The 22,909-nt window shown below is 45.0% G+C and overlaps 1 long non-coding RNA gene and 1 pseudogene across 2 annotated transcripts; one reads left to right on the top strand and one right to left on the bottom strand.

The window, feature by feature from the left end:
- Positions 1–3,014: 3,014 nt before the first annotated feature.
- On the top strand, positions 3,015–17,002 carry LOC123187997 (putative anthocyanidin reductase; annotated as a pseudogene).
- Positions 9,467–13,042, bottom strand: LOC123187998 (uncharacterized). Of its 2 annotated transcripts, none has more exons than XR_006494288.1 (4): positions 12,578–13,042; positions 12,392–12,508; positions 10,503–10,623; positions 9,467–9,809 (listed from the first exon to the last, which is right to left on the bottom strand). It is a non-coding gene; the product is annotated as an uncharacterized lncRNA (long non-coding RNA). The 2 variants fall into 2 exon arrangements; XR_006494289.1 differs by having other exon boundaries at positions 12,392–12,502.
- Positions 17,003–22,909: the final 5,907 nt, after the last annotated feature.

Genomic DNA, 22,909 nt, shown 5'->3' with positions numbered 1-22,909 from the left:
TGTCCTGGGATGCGATGGCCGTGCGCCCAGCGTGCGGCCCCATCCCTTTGCCCCATCCTGTCCGCCGCGGCCAAAAATGCCCATATTTTCATCAAAACTAGTTTTACAACCCAAAATGTTTGTCTGAAAATTAAAATAGTTTTACAACCAAATCGAAATTGTCTACACTGAACATAAAATGGATCAATACATCTATTGGTTGCCAATGTGATCCCACACGTGCTCTACCAAGTCATTTTGAAGATTCAAATGAGTGTGCCAATCACGCATCTCACGGTGGAATCGGGCAAACTATTCAAATGTGGTTGGGTCTTGGTGCAGGGGCTCAATATTTTCACCTTGATAATCAAATCCTTGGTCGAAGATACTCTCATCACGCTCGTCCTCGACGATCATGTTGTGCATGATCACACAAGCAGTCATCACCTCCCAAAGCTTCCTTTCATCCCATGACAGTGCAGGGTTTCGAACGATACCCCACCGGGATTGAAGCACATCAAAAGCACGTTCTACATCCTTTCTAACACTCTCTTGCATTTGGGCAAATCTCTTTCTCTTCTCACCTTGGGGTTTCGAGATTGTCTTCACAAAAGTTGGCCACTAAGAATATATACCATCTGCTAGATAGTATCCCTTGTTGTACCGGTGGCCGTTGATCTCAAATTTAACAGATGGGAAGTGGCTTTCTGCAAGCCTCGCGAAGACTGGAGAACGCTGCAGCACATTGATATCATTGTGAGAACCTGCCATGCCGAAGAAAGAATGACATATCCAAAGATCCTGTGATGCCACCGCTTCTAATATGACAGTGCACGCCTTGACATGCCCTTTGTACTGGCCCTGCCAAGCAAATGGACAGTTCTTCCACTCCCAGTGCATAAAATCTATGCTGCCAAGCATGTCTGGAAAGCCTCTAACTGCGTTGGTCGCCAACAATCTCTCTGTATCAGCGGCAGTTGGCCGCCTCAAGTACTCTGGGCCAAACACCTCGATCACAGCCTGGCAAAACTTGTACATTGACATCAGACATGTTGTCTCACTCATACGCACATACTCATCCACCAAATCGCCTGGAATTCCATATGCAACCATGCGGATGGCCACGGTGCATTTCTGGTAATAGAAGAATCCAAGCTTGCCAAGGGCATCCGTCTTGCACTCGAAGTATGGGTCATGAGCAACCACTCCCTCTCGGATACGATTGAACACATGCCTTGACATTCGAAAACGGCGACGGAATTTATCCGGCTTGAAGAGCGGGGTGTTGGCAAAGTAATCGGCATAGAGCAGGGCGTGGCCTCTCTCCCTGTTGCGGTTCAGGTTGGGAGCACGGCCAGGGACTGACCCCCTGTACCGAGGAAGCTGCCGTTGAATGTGGTCGTGAACGACCAGTGCAGCCACCACGAGATCTTCATCATCCGACGACGAATCATCCGATGAACAAAGGAAGTGATGGAAGAAAAACTCGTTTCCACTGTCCATACCTTTGTGGGAAAAATGCCGAACACCTTGCGGTCGTGGTGGCGAAGAGGCCGCGATGATCACCTCGACGCAGCAGGGGTGGTTGTCGGCCGGCTACTGGCTGCTCTGGAGCTCTCGTCGGAAGCTGCCGAGGCCGCCGTGGTACATCGCCGGCGGTCGTCTCCCCTCTGCGACCGACAAAGACGGCGACAGCCAAACCTCCGATCGACGGCCAAAACTACGGCCAAAGCGCGGGCGTGGTGGCGGCCATGTCGAGACGTGGTTTGGTAGGGACGCTCGGGGGCTGCACGGTGAGAAGGCGGCCGGAGAATAGCGGCGGCGTCGGGGGCGGGGCGGGGCGGGAGAGAGAGGATGGAAGTGTTGGGAGCGGAGGGACTGCTAGTGTCCCCGACAGACGGGCCACGGAGGGACAAGAGCGTGCGTCCAGGCTGTCCGCGCGCATCCCTTTCATCCCAAACCGAGCACAAGTTTGAGACGGGGATGGGTCAAAAAGGACGGGATCCGGACATTTGTCCGTTTGAAGCCGTGTGTTGGACCGCGCTATTCGTTCATTTTATTTCAAATAAACGCGTGCGGACATGATGGGGTCGCGCGGTGAAGTTGGCGTTACGCTCGCCCCAGCAACATCCTGCCTGCGTTCTGGTCCAGCTTGGAGCAGCTGAGCTGATCAGCGTGTACGTACAGGCCCCAAGAATACCTCGCCCGCGGAGGTGGAAAAGGTTGCACTGAACTAGAGAACTCGAACAGTTAGCGGAGGCAGAAACATGTCTCTGTGTCTGCTCGTCCGTCAGCTCCTCTTCTTTAGGTTGCTGGTTTAGATTAGCACGCTAGACAAGTGTATGTATCGGTTGGCACAGTACGGTCACATGGTGGTTTCGATCGAGCATGCCCGTCCGTCTCGTTGTTGTATCTCAAGACGTATGTCCATATGGATGTGACGGTCTCCTGCAGGGCTGCTCTGTTCCGGGGAAATACAACCGAGGCTGCGTTCAGGTGTCTTTAACCGGCTATATAATCATCAGATTCGCTAAATCATTGGTTGCTGCGGCCGCCTGCGTGCGAACTTACACTTTTCCAAGAGTCTCCGGCGGCTAACCGATGGTGGACCGGACACCCACTACGGGCTCCGATATTACTCCCTCCATTTCATAATGTAGTACTTTTTTTATTCACGTGCTTCAACTTTGACCGTAAGTTTAACTATCAAGATCGATTGCGGCGGGGCAAAAGTTATATCACTGAATTCGTATTCGAAAGAAGTTTTTAATTATGTAATTTTTTCTTCCGTCGCAGTCGGTCTCGTTTGTTAAATTTATGGTCAAAGTTTAACCTCCGAAAGCGCGGGCGTATTATATTTTGAAATGAAGGGAGTATATCTTTGACGAGGCAAATTTAGTGACCGTCGTAGCAAAAAAATATATTTAGCGACAGCGTCATTGCCCACGATCACCCGGGAGAACTCAGCGCCCATCCCACACGTACATATACAGACAGGATCAAGGGATAGACATAGACAAGAGACCGGCCGGAGAAGATGAGCAAGGTATGCGTCACCGGAGCGGCAGGCTACATCGCGTCCTGGCTCGTCAAGAAGCTCCTCGAAAGAGGCTGCACCGTCCACGGGACCCTACGGAACCTCGGTATGCGCCCGCCCTCTCTCACGCTGATGTCTTCATGCGTGCCGTTGGCCCCCGCGGTCTTCTATTCTTCTCTGAGCGTTCTTGGTCCGTCGTGGACACGCAGGGGATGAGAAGAAGACGGGGCTGCTGAAGGGGCTCCCCGGCGCGGCGGAGAGGCTGGTGCTGTTCGAGGCGGACATCTACGACGCCGCCTCCTTCGAGCCGGCCATCCAGGGCTGCGAGTTCGTCTTCCTCGTCGCCACCCCGCTGCAGCACAACTCCGGCAGCTCCAAGGTAACCCACTCGTTAGTCTTCTCGGCCGGTTGTGTCTCGATCAGGAGGATCACAAGGGTACTTCTTAATTATACAAGAAGGTACACAGGGACATGGATCATCTGCTCCGAGCTCAAAAATACCCACGTAAACAGTAAAATCCAAAAAACAATACTGTAAAAAATCACCTACAAAAGACATCTGTGGAGGCATCAGGCATGTACAAAAAAAGCAGAATTTGGGAATCAAAAACACACATTTGGACCCCGCAAAAAAGCACACACATTTGGAGCACTCAATTTTCTAAAAAATTTGGGCACAAATCACTATGGATGCCATTCGGTGGCGAAATTTTGCTGGATGTTAGAATAATTATTGATGTTCGTCCACAAAAGGTTTCAAATTGTTTTGGTTTTTTCTTTTACAATTTTATCGGAACCTTTGCGGGGATTAGAGTAACACTTTTGCTATCACAAACACAACACGGGTGGACATATGTTCACACAGGAAAGGTTATTCCGCGGTCAGCTGACCAGGAAGACCAGCAAGGGTCTAGTGGTCATTGTCCGATAGCTACTGTGGCACTTTCGGAAGGACAATCACCACCTGCAACTCTCACTTCTGGTGTTCGACAACTTTATTTTTTTTAACACAAACATTCAGAAATGTCTCCATCTTTCAGATTTTTCCAACAATTTTAATAATTCCGAACATCCAAACTTAAATACACCCGCATAAAGGAGGCACTCCTATATTTATACGAAAATAAAGAAAGTACTGAGACAGGGACATGAATCATCTGCTCCGAGCTCAAATACATCAATATAAGCAGTAAAATCCAAAAAAATAGTAAATGCAATTTAAAAAGAATCAGATTTGTTTGGATGAACTCAATATGTCTTCTAACATCCTATAAAAATACTCAAGTAATACCCGTGTGCATTACGAGATTTTACCTTGGTCATCAATATAATCAAACAAATATAAGTTATGTGTGACAAAAGGTTATATAGTTGAATTCGTATTCCAAAAAATGTATTCAATGATTTTCTTTCGAAGAACCTCTTCGAGAGGGCAGGGGCTACCTGCAATTTCCATTAGAAGGATAGAACATGTCCTGTTTATACGGAAAACCGAACCCAAAAAACCTACAGAAATGAGCCAGTTTACAAGGAAAACCAGACCCAACAAGCGAACATAGCTCGGTTAATTAGAGAAAAACCAGGCAAAACCCACCAGTACCCATGGCGACAAAAACCTAGCTAACCTAGGCCAGGAGAGCCGTAAAAAATGACACAAAATCAACTAAGGAGCACTTGAACTGCCACCACCTCGCCGTTTGAGAGAGACGCTAACACAGAAGGGAAGCGGTCCCGGGCCTCCCTAGAATCAGAGGAAGGCAAGACACCATACTCGGAAGCATCGCCGCTCCATGCCTGACCGCACCCTAAATCGTTGGCCCCCTTGGGATCTGCCAATGCTGGGACATGCGCCAACCACGGGATCAGAACTCCAAGGACCGTGCCTCCAAGAAGGAAACGACATGGAAAATGCCGCCACAGTCTGACCCAGCAAGCCAAGTCAAGGCTATCACCCGAAGTAATGGACCCCATCGGATGGGAGGTGCCAATGCTTCTCAAACACTCACCAAGAATGGAGCGTCGTGAAGAGTGTCGTCGTTGCCAACACCGACAATGTCGAACAAGACTTTCGTCCAAAGCCACAAACAATGCCAAAGCCAAACTGCAACAGGGAAGTCCATCGCACGTCGCCCAATATTGACCCACTAGAGGAAAAGTCATCGACCATGCCAACCCGAATAGCCATACCCGCCAGAGACCGCCACCGTGCTGCAACACCACCGTAGAACACCGGCAAGCCGACTCCACCCACCAAGTGACACAACACCGCACCCCGCCAACCACTACCCCACCTCCACTAGTGCCTTAACGCGCGCATATCGTCGGGCCCTCTGGTCCGCTGCTGGACCGGAGATATAATTTTGAAGTCACATAACTTATATTTTCAGTCATGATCATAAATATTGTGAAACAAAATGAAATTTCCTATCGCCATCTCAACACGGGTAATCCACGATGTCTTCATTTTATTTATCCATCTTGATTCATTTTTGGTGTATTGGCAATTTGTTGCATTACACTTTAAACTAATCCAGAGTCATGCTTAGGCCAAAATTGATGGCAATGAAGTAATCTCGGTGTAATTGATGGACATAGTTGAACCTTGAAATGTGCGCGTCTTAGACTCACGAGGAAGAGTAATACGGTACATGATTCATGCAATCATGCAATGAAAAAATAACCGTGGCTACGGTCAGCGGTCACCCATGTAAGAGCGTTCTTGTGTTAGAGCTTCTGCAATCAGATTGGCAATCCGCCCCCTACACATCGGTCGACGTGCCCGTGAGTGACCCCTGTTGGGCAGCCCCTCATATCTTTTTTTCGCGAATACGCAAAGTTTGCATACCTTTTCATTCATAGAAGAAGAGTGTCAACATGAGATTACACACACTCACCTGCCATGTGTGCTAGAGGCATGTTTGTGAGTGATGGAGCAAACAGAAAAAGGGGTTGCTCACCCCCAAAACACAAAAAGGCTAACTCTCGGGAATGATGTTTCTTATCCCTGTAGCACCGGCCTTAGCCCAGAGGCGCCTCGTCTTTGATGGTGGCGTTAAGCTGAGAGGCCGATTGCTGATCATGGTTGAAGACGCATCCGTTGTGATGCTTCCATATCCACCACACATTGAGGATGGTGATGGATGCGAGGCCCTTGCGAGCGGAGGCTGGCGCTTGGTCGGACGAAGTTGTCCACCATGTTTGGAAGCGGGTGTCACCATCTGGTAGGCTAGTTGGTGCACTCACCTAACTAAGTATTTCATGCCATATTTGCCTAGAGAAGGAACAACCTACAAGAAGATGTTGCATCGTCTCTGGCTCTTGGTCGCATAGGGCACACACGTCGTCGTGGGTGAGGCCATGCCGCGCAAGACGGCCCGCCATCCAGCAATGCTCTTGCATTACGAGCCCCTCATATCTCCTGCCGGACAACGACACTCCTCATATCTAACCCTTTAAATCCATTCAAATCCATACACGTCCATCATACACATTAATATCATAAGATCATTGTGTAGTTTCATAATTTTAACGTATATAGTTCAAACATTTTTTTGAAGTGCACAATTCAAACATTAAACTCTTTGGTCCTTCTTAGTTTCTATTGTGGGTCCACATATGCTCTGCAAGATTAGTTAGTAGTGGACCCACATGTGCACTTGTTCATCTAAAAGATTATGACGAATTTGCAAAAAAATTGTAATCTAATTCGCATCTTATTTCGGGATGTGGACTTGTTCACCAGGCTTCTCAAAATCATGAGTTCGAACCGCCCCTTCACACTCGTCCTTAACAATCATATTGTGTAAAATGACACAACATGCCATCAACTTCCACAAATTCCATGATTACCACATCATAGCGGATCCATGAATAATTTCCCAACGAGCTTGGCACACTCCAAATGCCCTCTCCACATTCTTCCTAGTTGCTTCTTGCATTCTTGCAAAATGACTTTGTTGTTGTCATGGGAATTGGATATGGTCTTCACAATGCCGCCCATCGAGGATATATATTATCTGCAAGGTAGTACCTCATGTTGTAGTCGTGCCCGTTGATAATGTTTTTTTCTAGAATATGCACGAGCGTGCATATCATATATTGATAGAAGAAGAGTAGGGATAGAACCCTCCACCCAAGTTTACATACACCTGGTTACAAGCACTGGATCTACCATGATCCCCACAGCAATAGCCGGCTACTCTGGGCTGGCCCACTGATGTCTACTACACAATCTTCTTCTTGTAGACGTTGTTGGGCCTCCAAATGCAGAGGTTTGTAGGACAGTAGCAAATTTCCCTCAAGTGGATGACTTAAGATTTATCAATCCATGAGAGGCGTAGGATGAAGATGATCTCTCTCAAACAACCCTGCAACCAAATAACAAAGAGTCTCTTGTGTCCCCAACACACCCAATACAATGGTAAATTGTATAGGTGCACTAGTTCGACGAAGAGATTGTGATACAAGTGCAATATGGATGATAGATATAGGTTTTGGTAATCTGAAAAATATAAAAACAGCAAGGTAAATAATGATAAAAGTGAGCGAAAACGGTACTGCAATGCTAGGAAACAAGGCATAGGGTTCATACTTTCACTAGTGCAAGTTCTCTCAACAAGGATAACATAGTTGGATCATATAACTATCCCTCAACATGCAACAAAGAGTCACTCCAAAGTCACTAATAGCGGAGAACAAACGAAGAGATTATTGTAGGGTACGAAACCTCCTCAAAGTTATCCTTTCTGATCGATCTATTCAAGAGTCCGTAGTAAAATAACACGAAGCTATTATTTCCGTCCGATCTATCCTAGAGTTCGTATTGGAATAACACCTTAAGACACAAATCAATCAAAATCCTAATGTCACCTAGATACTCCAGTGTCACCTCAAGTATTCATGGGTATGATTATACGATATGCTTCACACAATCTCAGATTCATCTATTCAACCAACACAAAGAACTTCAAAGAGTGCCCCAAAGTTTCTACCAGAGATTCAAGATGAAAACGTGTGCCAACCCCTATGCATAAGTTCACGAGGTCACAGAACGCGCAAGTTGATCACGAAAACATACATCAAGTGGATCACGTGAATATCCCATTGTCACCACAGATAAGCACATGCAAGACATACATCAAGTGTTCTCAAATCCTTAAAGACTCAATCCGATAAGATAACTTCAAAGGGAAAACTCAATTCGTCACAAGGATATAGAGGGGGAGAAACATCATAAGATCCAACTACAATAGCAAAGCTCGCGATACATACAGATCATGCCGAATCAAGAACACGAGAGAGAGAGAGAGATCAAACACATAGCTACTGATACATACCCTCAACCCCGAGGGTGAACTACTCCCTCCTCATCATGGAGAGCGTCGGGATGATGAAGATGGCCACCGGAGAGGGATTCCCCCTCCGGCAAGGTGCCGGAACGGGTCTAGATTGGTTTTCGGTGGCTACAGAGGCTTGCGGCAGCTGAACTCCCGATCTAGGTTTCTTTCTAGAAGTTTAGGTGTATATATATGAGGTGTTGGAGTCGGGAACAAGTCAGGGAGGTCCCCGAGGCGGCCACGAGGTAGGGGGCGCACCCAGGAGGGAGGGCATGCCCCCCACCCTCGTGGGTGCCTCGGGACTCTTTTGGCCCATCTTCGATACTCCGTGGGCTTCTTCTGGTCCAAAAATAATCTCCGTGAAATTTCAGGTCAATTGGACTCCGTTTGGTTTTCCTTTTCTGCGATACTCAAAAACAAGGGGAAAACAGAAACTGGCACTGGGCTCTAGGTTAATAGGTTAGTCCCAAAAATCATATAAAATAGCGTATAAATGCATATAAAACATCCTAGATGGATAATATAATAGCATGGAACAATCAAAAATTATAGATACGTTGGAGACGTATCACCCACCTAGTTAGATCTCCAAAGAAAGACTCTAAATCTCCTTTAAGGAGTCCCGTCGTCCGCCAGTTTCCGCCTTCCCGATGGATGTTGGAGATCACCTGCTGCGGGGATGGAAGCGCGCCACACTACAAGAACCCTGTTAATACGTGACGGTATAAATCCGTCATGGACCAGTGTTAAATCGTCAAGGAAGAACACGCGTGACGGATTTGAAATCTATCATGTATATCGCGTCATAATTTGACCACAATGCTATCCTTGACGGATCTGTGAAACCGTCACTGATTCATGACAGCTTTTGACCGTCATGGATGGCACTTACCTGACATGCTCATAACGGCGTTAACTTTTCTACCACGTCATCATTTGACATGGATCTGACGTGGCAGCCCATGAACTTAGCAGCCCAATTAAAATTACGGCCCATTATTTTCCATCTCAATGCAAGACCTACCCCCCATGTAGTCGGCCCAATTGGAATTTCAGCACATTAAATTTCAAATCGGTCCAAGCCTGACTAATTTCAGCCATATAGATTAGCCCATCTCGCAATTCTCTTGGTCCATGATTTTTTTATTTTAAGCCAATATTTTTTTAAGAAAATACATGCTATGTGATTAAATAAAAGGAAAAAACCAAAAAAAATTACACACACCAGATGATACCACGTGGAGGAGCAAAAACACAAGAAACTTCAATGTACAAACACGTGCTAGAGAACACTCTATGCTACTTTACAGTCACTGCCGCCCAGCGCATAATAGACATCAACCGTGGGTCAATCCCATGCCATCCTTGACACAGATCCAGCCACCCTTGCCGACATCATTGAAGGAAAGCCAGCATATTGCCTCAACATATGCTCCCGAGGAACGGCGCGACGTTGCCTGCACATAGACAAACCGTAAGACTAACTCAAAAAAATCAAAAGTATGGGTTGAAGCATGGGTTTTCATCCATACACAAAACTGTACCAAAGGTAAAGTGAACCGTGCATGTCAACATCAAATAATGGTATTTTTACTGTGACACCAATGCAGCACAAGCTAGCAACTAACAACGTTTTCAGGATAACATAACATCACGTTCGAAATATCAAACAGGAAAAGAAACAGTAGCACGGAAATGGATGATAAAAGATCCTGGTACATATATTCTTTCCCTTTCTTAATTTCACAATACAACGTTCAGTCGCAATAGAGAGCAAATCAGTTCCATGGTTTGGTTCTATATATAGGTTGGTAAAAAAATGCTAGTCAATGCAAAAGGGTCCAGTCAGTTAGCTAGTCATTCATAAAGTACAATCATGTGAAAAAAGAAGAGGAATAACAAGCCGCGTGACAATGATGCATACAACATTATGAGATCTGAGATGTTCATGAAAACAACACAAAATGATAAAATTGGACCTGATTAAGACCATAGTGAAATCCAATGATGGACAGAAAGAAAAGCAATCCGAATATAGTGAGTTCCCTATTGTGTCGAGATGATTATATAGAAACAAATCATGTCGCCGCTGGCCATATCAAACATTTACGGATAGGGAGAAAGTGGCAGCTTTGGTGCCGCTACTGTACCTTGGATGCGCAGCGAGCACGCAGCCGCACCTGTACCCAGTTCCCTGGGACCTTGAGAACTTGTACCCATTGTTGACCGTCGTCCTCCCTGCGGTTTGGCCTCAAGAGATTTCTTCCACCTCTTGAGAAACCAGAAAATGAAATGCAAGATCATATCAAAATTGTACGGAAGAAAAATATATAGTCAACGTAACCAGTGTGACAAGTTGAAGGAAAATATAAGACAAATTGCGATATTTATTTCTCACCAAAAAAATAACAAGAAAAGATATCTAGTCAGTCCAATTTACCAAAATCTGGACAGTAGCACAAGTATTTAACTGAAGATGTAGCAGCCAATCAAATGAATATATGGTGAAGATGAATAAAATGAGGCACTCAACAACTTAGGCATGGGGTCCCGGTCATTGATGGAGAGCGTTTGATGCTCCAAATCAAACAAACAAACAAATATGTTTAGCTCACCAAGAACAGGAGCACTAACCAAACAGTCCCTATCCAGTAGAAATTTTAGGCAGTGACCAGTGAGTAGATGAGTTAAAAAGTAAGAAATATGAATATTTTGTGTAAGGTAAACATAAAAACATTTTTTTGGTAGGACTGAAGAGCTCTTGAATGTTCTAAAGCGCAAAGAATTAGGTATACTATCCAGTAGGACTAGCGTCCAGCAAGCATTGACAGGACACATATGTCATTAACAAAATGATAAGATTATCAGGATCATTATGGTCTTGCTAAAGTGCCATGTTTGTTCTTTCTGCTTCATGGCTATCCTAAACAATATTGGACTTAATCACGATTAGGTTAGCTTGTCCGGTACAGACTATTCATCCTGAGCCAAGTCGGTCATGTACTAGTAGAATATAGGTTCTGTATATATTGTACGTGGCTGCCCTGTAAATGTAAGTCAGATCAATATAGAAAGAAAAGCAAAGGTTCGACACGGGCCTTTAGCCATCATCTCGGCGTCTCTGTGTTGGTTCGTGTTCGCGTGTGTGCGTGCTAAACTAGCTCGTATCAGGCAAGCCGGCGGCTTGCAGTTTTGTACGTGCGTGTGCTAGCGTCCAGGAGAAAATCAATCCAGCAGTTTGCTAGGCTGCTTCGGTGTTACGTGCACTTCGGCTACGTCTACGTCTCCAACCAGTTACTCGGCAAGCTCGGAAAGTAATCGAGCTGTCTCGTACGCGTGTATCGCCAGAAAGTACTCGGCTACATCGGCGTGAGGTCGAGCCTGTGCCAACAAACAACCCCCTTCAAAACATGAAGAAGAATAAAAAGCTAGTAAGGCGAAAATGCAGCAAACCAAGATGGTTGGTCAAACGCTTCAACTAAAATCTAGTTGGGCTGGAATCTAAATGCAGTCTGTACACATTGCTTGCACATGTCAAATGAGCGATGAATGAATTATTTTTGCAGTACAGCAAGCAAACACTCCGTTCACAAAATAAGAAAGTCTGGTTTTACACAAGCAATGGTTAAAGGTTGAATGTTCAGTGGCACACATAACATAACAGTAAACAAAGACGCCAATTGTGGCATCGGATTGGCAGCAATATTTAATCTTACTTGGGCATGAAGAGCTATGTATAAATGGAACCAAGCAAATGGATCAATTTGGCCTAAGCAGGACCAACTGTGAAAAATAAGTTGAAAGCTAGCTCGGTTGATAAATTTGTTATAGCTAAAACAAAACAAAAACAAGGCCTTAACCATCCATCTCTCTCTCTCAAACCAACCATCCATGCATGTACAAAGTAAACTGAAACAAAATCCAATCTGCTCCATGGATAGGATAGGATCAGATTGGACCAAAGCAAACTAGTTTGCTAGCTAGGCAGGGGGAGGTAAACTAAAATGCTGCAAAGGGGAAGGAAGGTCGTTCGTCTTACCACCACGTTGGTACAGGGGCGCTGGATATGGCTGGCCGTTGCGGATCTGAAGAAACAGTGGCAGAAGGGACACCTTACTTGCTCCATTGCGGCGTCCCTGCATCTATTGAGCTGCAGCTACGTGGGGAAGGAAATCAGGGAAGGAGGTCAAATCAAATCGAATAGAAAAGATGGGCAAGGGCTGACCTTGAAGCGCAGCCATGTGTGTGCTCATGCAACTCTCATGGCCTCCATTGATGGACCGTCAATCTGGGAAGGAAGGAAGCAGCCTCCCATGTTGACCTCCACCATGGGATCCTTGACGAGGCCCTCTTCTCAGTCATGGGAGGAAGATGGCTAGGGAGGAGAGGACGCTGGTTGTGGCCGTGGCAGATCTGGCTGCCGCCCGACCCGCATTAACGACATCGGCGCCGCGTGCACTAGGTTCGCCTTCAGGGGCGTCCCGCCTCTGGGAATGAGGCTATCGTCGTGTTGGTTGGCGGATCTACTCCTGGAAGATGGCCATGGATGAGGAGGTGGCGGCGGCCATGGATGGGGAGGGTGGGGGATCTGGAAGAGGACAGTGAGAACAGGGGAGTCGGGGCGGACAAAGGAGAAGGAAAAACTGGGCGGAGATCCACAGGGGAGTCGGGGAGGATAGAGTTGATTGCTTGCCGTTGGATCACAGAAGAGGAGACGGTCTGGATTTGCGACCCGTGGGACGGTTACCTCAACCAATCACAACGCGAGTTTTTCCTCACGTTGGATTGCCACATCAGCACCATCCATCCATGACGGCCCGAATGGTGCATACGAACTAAAAATATAGGCCCAGTCAGTCGAGCCATGACGGTTTCCGTGACGGTCCCTTTTTATCTGTCATAATTGGGCTACCGGTTTGGGGGGCCATCCTCATGTTGCTAATATATGACGAATTTTGTGACAAACCTGGTAAAACCGTCATAATTTGTGTTAGTTTTCGAGAATTTCACCAGAATACTGTCATGGATTAACAGGTTTTTTTGTAGTGCCATTAAAAACGACATCATTCATGTGTTTCCACATCTCCCAAAGGCTAAGAGTGATGATGGCCTTGAGATCTCTCCTTGAGTACTGGCTGGTCGTCCGCGTGGTGCACCAGTCTATGAGAGTGTCAGATGCCATAGGTGCCTGGTCCGGACACCTGAGGCCCTGCCAAATGCGTCCCCACACTATGCGGGCAAAACACAGGTCAGTAGGATGGGATTTATAGTCTCTTTGGCTTGGTTGCAGAGTGGGAAGGCCTGTTGATGCGGAAGGCCTCTCCGGGCCAATCTGTCGGAGGTCCAACACCTATTTCTCATCACGAGCCACGTGAAGAAGTGATGCTGTTGCGGGGCTCGCTGTTTCCAAACCATGTCTGCGTACGGCGACGCTTCCCATTGCAAAGTCTCCTGAACATGAGAGATCGCTGTAGCACATTGATGTCGTTGTGAGAATCAGACATGCCAAAGAAAGCATAGCAAATTCACAAGTCCATTGATGTGACTGCTTCGAGTATGATGCTGGCCTCTTTGATGTGACCTTGGTGCATCCCGCGCCAACCCTTGGCTAAGTTACTCCATTGCCATTGCATGTAATCAATTGAACCAAGAATACGTGAAAGGCATCTTGCCGCTCCAATCACCATCAACTTTTCTGTATCTTGCACACTTGGTTCTCTTGGATATTTTGCTCCAAAGACCTGCACCATGACGTGTGCAAATCTCACAGTGGTCTTTAGGCATGTCCTCCCCATCCAAACCATCTCATCAACGACATCAACAGTGGTACCTGGTGCAAACATCCTCATAGTAGTCGTGTATTTCTACTTAACAAAGAATGAGAGTCGTCCGCTGCAGTCCCTGGTGAACCTGAAGTAGGGATCATGTTCCTTCACTCCCTCCATAATGCACAAGAACAAGGGTTTCTGCATATAAAGCGTCGAAGAAACCATGTATCAAAGAATGTCGGTTTGGGATCAAAGTACTTGTAGGGAAGTCGTGCTCCAGCGACCCTATCTCGGTTCAAAAGTATCCTCCCTTTGATACAACCCTTGATGTTCAGAATGTGATCCACCTCTCTGCCCATTTCCTTCTGGATGCTCATGTTCATCATCATCTTGATATCTTCGTCCAACTCCAACAAATCGAAGAACTCTTTTGCATTAATTCATCAAGCTTCGTGTTTCCATACTCCTCATCAGGATCCATCGTTTTGCCTACATAAGAATCACAAAAAACTGCTCGAACAATTTGTCGAACACATAGACGGCAAGGTGCAGTCCGAGAATAGCCGGACGTACCGTGGCGTCCGGGGTGGCATAAGTGTACGGAGCGGTGAGACGGCCGTCGGCCGGCGTTGAGTTTTGTGGCGGTGATGGCGGTGGACTTAGGGGAGGGCTGGAGCGGACAAGGGAGAAGAGAGGAAATGGCTCATCTGATAAGGCGGGGGAGATTTGGTGGAATTTGTGATGGATCCTGTTTATCGAATTCGACGTGCGGGTCCCGGCTTATCATACCCGCCACAGATATGGGATAGATATGAAGTGCCAGCCAACCCGACATATAGGACCGGTCAGAGGTGCCCGGCCAGGTCACGTTTTTGTGACCGGTCACTGACCGGACCGTGTGCTCAGACGCATAGAGAACGTTTGAGGATGCCGGCTGTAGATGATTTTACTAGCAAGTTGCATGCACGACTATTCAAATCACAACATACACTAATGTCACATTTCACTTTAATCGATTGTAGCTAAGTTATGTCATGCCTTTCTTTTATATGATTTGATTTTGCAGTACAAGGACACCACCGAAGCAATCGAGGATGCGACGCGTGCCATCCTACAACAGTGCGAGCGGTCCAAGTCAGTGAGACGTGTCATCGGTACGGGGTCTGTTATCACGGCGTCGCCACTCCACGAGGACGGGAAAAGGGTACAAAGAGTTTGCGAATGAGTCCTGCTGGACTCTGCTCGGCCTGCCCATTGATCACAACAACGAATTCATGGACGTGAGTGCTTCTTGCGATTTTGATGTTTTTTCTGTACACGGTGATATCATTTTAAGAAGTATGTAAACATATATGTTATACTGAGTAGTTTTTCGAAATACGTGAACCTTTTTTAACACAATTTTTTTGTAAACACAAATATTTTCTAAATGAGTAAATTTTTCAAAAGTATATGACCACATATCTAGTGGTGTTTGAATATATATTCTTTAAATACATGAACATTTTTAACACATGATTTTTTCTTAAACATGTGATGAACTTTTTTCTCGAATATATGAACATTTTTATATTAAGAAACATGAATATTTTTATTTTCCAGCACATATTTTCGTTTTAAAACTATTTAAATAATATTATTTAAAACCTATTAAATTTAAAATTCCGGAATAATTTTGTGTGTGAAGATATTGCATCTGGCGATATAGACAACCTTGTGCATTATATAAGCTATTCCACGGAGTTTGTGTGGAATAAGAGCTGCCGGTCTTTTGCCTGTTCTTAAAATGAAAGTATATTTTGAGCAAATGGCCGGCTCGGCATGCTAGGCCGGCAACATTGTCACAAGCCTGCTCACTTGTTGTACTATCAAGCAATCTGTCCCCATTTTGTTGTTGTTACTTATGTTATATATGCAGGATTACCTCTCCTCTAAGTGCATCGCCGAGAAGGAGCTAGTCAAGTACAACGACCGCCCCTCCGAGAGCAGAGCGTTCGACGTCGTCGTCCTGTTACTGGGCCTCGTAGGAGGAGACACCCTCCTGCCGTACATCAACGAGAGCCAACACTTCATGCTGTCGCCTTTCACCGGCATCGAGCCTTACCACAACGCCCTCAGGTTCACGCAGGCCCTCCTCGGCTCCGTGCCGGTGGTGCACGTCGACGACGTCTGCAAGGCGCACGTCTTCTGCATGGAGCGCCAGCGCGACGTCGCTGCCGGTCGGTACCTCTGCGCCACCGCACACCCCAACATGCAGGATCTGGTGGAGCACTACGCGAGCAAGCACCCGGAGCTCAAGCTGACGCTGAAAGAGTACTTTTCTTCGACTAAATGTTCCAAATCAGGTATCTCATGGTGCGTTTGAATTGTGATTAATACTAATCTCTCATTGCGTGTCGATTGTTAGGGTGGTGGGAGAGGGAGTCAGAGTGCAGGTCAACACGAACAAGCTTGTGGAGCTGGGGTTCAAGTTTAAGTACCGGGCAGAGGCGGTGCTTGATGGCAGCGTCGATTGCGGGAAAAAGTTAGGAGTGCTGTCAGTGGCGGATCAAGGATCCTAAAAAAAGATCTAACGGAGGAGAAGCCTCGTGAACAGTATATTCAAGCAGAGACCACCCGGATGAGCTACCCAAATTTGCTCAAGAGTGGAAACTGGTTAATATGGATGTGCCACCACTGGGTCAAGTTATCTTTTAGATGTTATATGTTCGTGTTCTTGTAATTTTTTCTTGAAACTCAATGAAGTTATTGTACTCCTTTGGCGATTAGTTTGGGTTGGTCTCATGAGTTGTTTCTATTAAGAGTCTGAAAGAACATATGTTTGAAACGTTTTCTTTTACCCCCAAACCGTAGAATAATAGTTGTACGGTATAATTTATAAAAACCCAATATATTACAAAAAAGTGGAAAAGAAGACCTAAAAGGCCAAAGATCCAAGTGAGGACCTAGCCAATGCCTGTTCTAGGTATAAGAGTCATGGATTTACAAATTATTGTATAACCACTTGGAGAAACTTTGTTCATACTTATCCTTAATATTGAATCTTAGGAGTTTCAGGTCTTGCTTCAATAGAACCTTCATGCCTGAATTGACTGTTGCGGAGCTCTGAAAATTTTGTCATTTCTCTAAATCCATACATTCCAACATCCCAATATAACAATTTCCGAAGCAAATTGTTTTGAAAGGAGTTCCCTTGCAAAGGTGGTGTCCTCATACACAGATGCACCTCTCCTTCTATTTGGTATCAATGAGTTCCAACAATCTTGTGCAAAGTTACAATCCCATAAAAGATGCATAGTGGTCTCTTCCGCCCTCTTATTGCAGTTAGGACAATAAGGATTGTCTAGGTGCACTCATTTTCTTTTGAGAACTGCTATGTATTCCCTCCGTCCGAAAAAGCTTGTCCCTCATTTAGCACTAACTTGATGCTAGATATATCCATTTAAGGGACAAACTTTTTCGGACAGAGGAAGTATATTGGAAACGTACATAGGCTTGTGTGTGTGTGTGTGTGTGTGTGTGTGTGTGTTTCTTCGGACATGGAGTATTTGATCCCGAGCACATATGCTCCCGAATGAACAGTAAAATAAAAAAAATAGTAAAAATTCAAAAAAAATCTATTTTTTTGTGATGAACATTGACAAAATTTCTAATTGCGTGCAAAATTTCAGCTGAAATGACATTCGTGGATGTCTGGGCAAAAAATAATCGGATATGGTCTTTCAGGTGGCGTGAGTTGTGAAACTTATGTTCGGACACACCATTGCACTGTGGTGTTTCAGGTGGCGTGAATTGTGATACTTATTCCACATTGTTTTAGATGAAGGCCAAACTCGAAACTCAAGTATTCACCTCCACGATCCGATCGTATAAATTTTATTTTCTTGTTACGATGATTTTCCTCTTCACTTTGAAATTCTTTGAACTTTTCAAATGTTTCAGACATATGTTTCATTAAGTAGATATACCCATATCTGCTTAAATCATCTGTGAAGATCAGAAAATGACGATACCCGCCACGAGCCTGAACACTCATCGGACTGCATACATCAGTATGTATTATTTCCAATAAGTCAGTGGCTCGCTCTATTGTTTCGGAGAATGGAGTTTTAGTCATCTTGCCCATGAGGCATGGTTCGCAAGCATCAAGCGATTCATAATCAAGTGGTTCCAAAAGCCCATCAGTATGGAGTTTCTTCATGTGCTTTACATCAATATGACCTAAACGGCATTGCCATAAATAAGTTGCACTATCATTATTAACTTTGCATCTTTTGGCATCAATATTATGTGTATCACTATGATAGAGATTCAGTAAACCGTTTACATTGGATGTAAGACCATAGAAGGTTTTATTCATGTAAATAGAACAACAATTATTCTCTGACTTAAATGAATAACCGTATCGCAATAAACATGATCCAATCATATTTATGCTCAAGGCAAACACCAAATAACATTTATTTGGTTCCAATACTAATCCCGATGGTAGAGGGAGTATGCGATGGTGATCTTATCAACCTTGGAATCATTTCCAACACACATCGTCACCTCGCCCTCAACTAGTCTTTGTTCATTTTGTAACTCCTGTTTCGAGTTACTAATCATAGCAACTGAACCGGTATCAAATACCCAGGGGCTACTATAAACACTAGTAAAGTACACATCAATAACATGTATATCATATGTACTTCTGTTCACTTTGCCATCCTTCTTATCCGCCAAGTATTGGGGTAGTTCCGCTTCCAGTGACCATTTCCTTTGCAGTAGAAGCACTCAGTTTCAGGCTTGGGTCTAGCTTTGGGCTTCTTCATGGGAGTGGCAACTTTCTTGCCATTCTTCTTGAAGTTCCCTTTCTTTCCCTTTCCCTTTCACTTGAAACTAGCAGTCTTGTCAACCATCAACACTTGATGCTTTTATTGATTTCTACCTTCGCCGATTTCAGCATCGCGAAGAGATCGGGAATCGTTTTTGTCATCCCCTGCATATTATAGTTAATTACGAAGTTCCAGTAACTTGGTGATAGTGACTAGAGCACTATGTCAATCACTATCTTATCTAGAAGATTAACTCCCACTTGATTCAAGTGATTGTAGTACTCGGACATTCTGAGCACATGCTCACCGGTTGAGCTATTCTCCTCCATCTTGTAGGCAAAATACTTGTCATAGGTCTCATACCTCTCGACTCGGGCATGAGTCTGAAATACCAATTTCAGCTCTTGGAACATCTTATATGCTCCATGGCGTTCAAAATGTTTTTGAAGTCCCGATTTTAAGACGTAAAGCATGGCATGCTAAACTATCAAGTAGTCATCATACCGAGCTTGCCAAACGTTCAAAACGTCTACATCTGCTCCTACAATAGGTCCATCACCTAGCGGTGCATCAAGGACTTAATTCTTCTGTGCAACAATGAGGATAATCCTCAGATCACGGACCCAGTCCGCATCATTGCTACTTTCATCTTTCAACCTATTTTTCTCTAGGAACATATCAAAAATAAATGGGGAGTTACATCGCAAGTTATTGATCTACAATATAGATATGCAAATACTATCAGGACTAAGTTCATGATAAATTAAAGTTCAATTAATCATATTACTTAAGAACTCCCACTTAGATAGACATCCCTCTGGTCATCTAAATGATCACATGATCCATATCAACTAAACCATGTCCGATCATCACGTGAGATGGAGTAGTTTTCAATGTTGAACATCTCTATGTTGATCATATCTTCTATATGATTCACGTTCGACCTTTCGGTCTCAGTGTTTCGAGGCCATATCTGCATGTGCTAGGCTCCTCAAGTTTAACCCGAGTATTCTGCACGTGCAAAAATGGCTTGCACCCATTGTATGTGAACGTAGAGTTTATCACACCCGATCATCACATGGTGTCTCGGCACGACGAACTATAGCAATGGTGCACTACTCAGGGAGAACACTTATACCTTGAAATTTAGTGTGGGATCATCTTATAATGCTATCGCTGTACTAAGCAAAATAAGATGCATAAGGAGAAACATCACATGCAATCAAAATATGTGACATGATATGGCCATTATCATCTTGTGTCTTTGATCTCCATCTCCAAAGCACTGTCATGATCTCCAACGTCACCGGCTTGACACCTTGATCTCCATCATAGCGTCGTTGTCGTCTCGCCAACTATTGCTTCCACGACTATCGCTACCACTTAGTGATAAAGTAAAGCAATTACATGGCGATTGCATTTCATACAATAAAGCATCAACCATAAGGCTCCCGCCAGTTGCCAATAACTTTTACAAAACATGATCATCTCATACAACAATTTATATCTCATCACATCTTGACCATATCACATCACAACATGCCCTACAAATACAAGTTAGACGTCCTCTACTTTGTTATTGCAAGTTTTACATGGCTGCTACGGGCTTCTAGCAAGAACCGCTATGCATCAAAACCACAACATTTTTCGTCAAGTGTGTTGTTTTAACCTTCAACAAGGACCGGTCGTAGTCAAACTCGATTCAACTAAAGTTGGAGAAACAGACACCCGCTAGCCACCTGTGTTCGAAGCACGTCGGTAGAACCAGTCTCATGAACGCGGTCATGTAATGTCGGTCCAGGCCGCTTCATCCAACAATACCGTCAAATCAAAGTAAGACGTTGGTGATAAGCGGTATGACTATTATCGCCCACAACTCATTGTGTTCTACTTGTGCATATCATCTACGCATAGACCTGGCTCGGATGCCACTATTGGGGAATGTAGTAATTCAAGAAAAAATCCTACGATCACGCAAGATCTACCTAGGAGATGCATAGAAACGAGACGGGGAGAGTGTGTCCACGTACCCTCGTAGACCGAAAGCGGAAGCATTATGTTAACGTGGTTGATGTAGTCGAACGTCTTCACGATCCAACCAATCAAAGTACCAAACGTACGGCACCTCCGTGTTCAGCACACATTCAGCATGATGACGTCCAGTAGAGGGTCGAGGGAGAGTTTCGTCAGCACGCCGGTGTGGTGACGGTGTTGGTGATGTGATCCGCGCAGGGCTTCGCCTAAGCACTACGACATTATGGCCGAGGTGGTAAACCGTGGAGGGGGTCGCCGCACATGGCTAAGGAACAACTGATGTGTCTTTGGGGTGCCCCCCGCCCCTGTATATAAAGGAGGAGGGGAGGAAGCGGCCGTCCTAGGGGGCGCGCCAAAGGGGGGGAGTCCAACTAGGACTCCCAATCCTAGTTGGACCCCCTTTCCTTTTCCGGAGGGGGGAAAGAGGAAAGGGAGAGGAAGAGGAGAAGGAAAGGGGGGGCGCGCCCCATCCCTAGTCCAATTCAGACTCCCTATAGGGAGGGGCGCGGCCACCACTTATGGGCTGCCTCCCCTCTCCCCTATGGCCCATGTAGGCCCAATATTCCCCCAGGGGGTTCCGGTAACCCCTCGGTACTCCGGAAAAATACCCGAATCACTCGGAACCATTCCGATGTCCGAATACAACCTTCCAATATATGAATCATTACCTCTCGACCATTTCGAGACTCCTCGTCATGTCCATTATCTCATCCGGGACTCTGAACAATCTTCGGTCATCAAAAACACATAACTCATAATACAAATCGACATCGAACGTTAAGCGTGCGGACCCTACGAGTTCGAGGACTATGTAGACATGACCGAGATACATCTCCGGTCAATAACCAATAATGGAACCTGGATGCTCATATTGTCTCCTACATATTCTACGAAGATCTTTATCGGTCAAACCGCATAACAACATACGTTATTCCCTTTGTCCTCGGTATGTTACTTGCCCGAGATTCGATCGTCTGTATCATCATACCTAGTTCAATCTCGTTACCGGTAAGTCTCTTTACTCGTTCCGTAATGCATCATCCCGCAACTAACTCATTAGTCAGATTGCTTGCATGTCTTATAGTGATGTGCATTACCGAGAGGGCCCAAAGATACCTCTCCGATACTCGGAGTGACAAATCCTAATCTCGATCTATGCCAACCAAACAAACACCTTCGAAGACACCTGTAGAGCATCTTTATAATCACATAGTTATGTTGTGACATTTGATAGCACACAAGGTGTTCCTCCGGTATTCGGGAGTTGCATAATCTCATAGTCAGAGGAATATGTATAAGTAATGAAGAAATCAATAGCAATAAAACTTAACGATCATTATGCTAAGCTAACGGATGGGTCGTGTCCATCACATCATTCTCTAATGATGTGATCCCGTTCATCAAGTGACAACACATGTCTATGGTTAGGAAATTTAACCATCTTTGATTAATGAGCTAGTCAAGTAGAGGCATACTAGGGACACTCTGTTTTTTCTATGTATTCACACATGTACTAAGTTTCCGGTTAATACAAATTTAGCATGAATAATAAAAATTTATCATGATATAAGGAAATATAAATCATAACTTTATTATTGCCTCTAGGTTATATTTCCTTCAGTCTCCCACTTGCACTAGAGTCAATAATCTAGTTCACATCGTCATGTGATTTAACATAAGTAGTTCACATCGCCATGTGACTAACACCCAAAGGGTTATTAGAGTCAATAATATAGTTCACATTGCTATGTGATAAACACCCAAAGAGTACTAAGGTGTGATCATGTTTTGCTTGTGAGAGAAGTTTAGTCAACGAGTCTGCCACATTCAGAGCCGTATCTATTTTGCAAATTTTCTATGTCTACAATGCTCTGCATGGAGCTACTCTAGCTAATTGCTCCCACTTTCAATATATATCCAGACTGAGACTCAGATTCA

This window comes from Triticum aestivum, chromosome 2A (assembly GCF_018294505.1).
Source record: "Triticum aestivum cultivar Chinese Spring chromosome 2A, IWGSC CS RefSeq v2.1, whole genome shotgun sequence".
Classification (NCBI taxonomy): Eukaryota; Viridiplantae; Streptophyta; class Magnoliopsida; order Poales; family Poaceae; genus Triticum; species Triticum aestivum.
The sequence above is the reverse complement of the archived record's forward strand: the minus strand, read 5'-3'. Positions and strand labels throughout refer to the sequence as shown.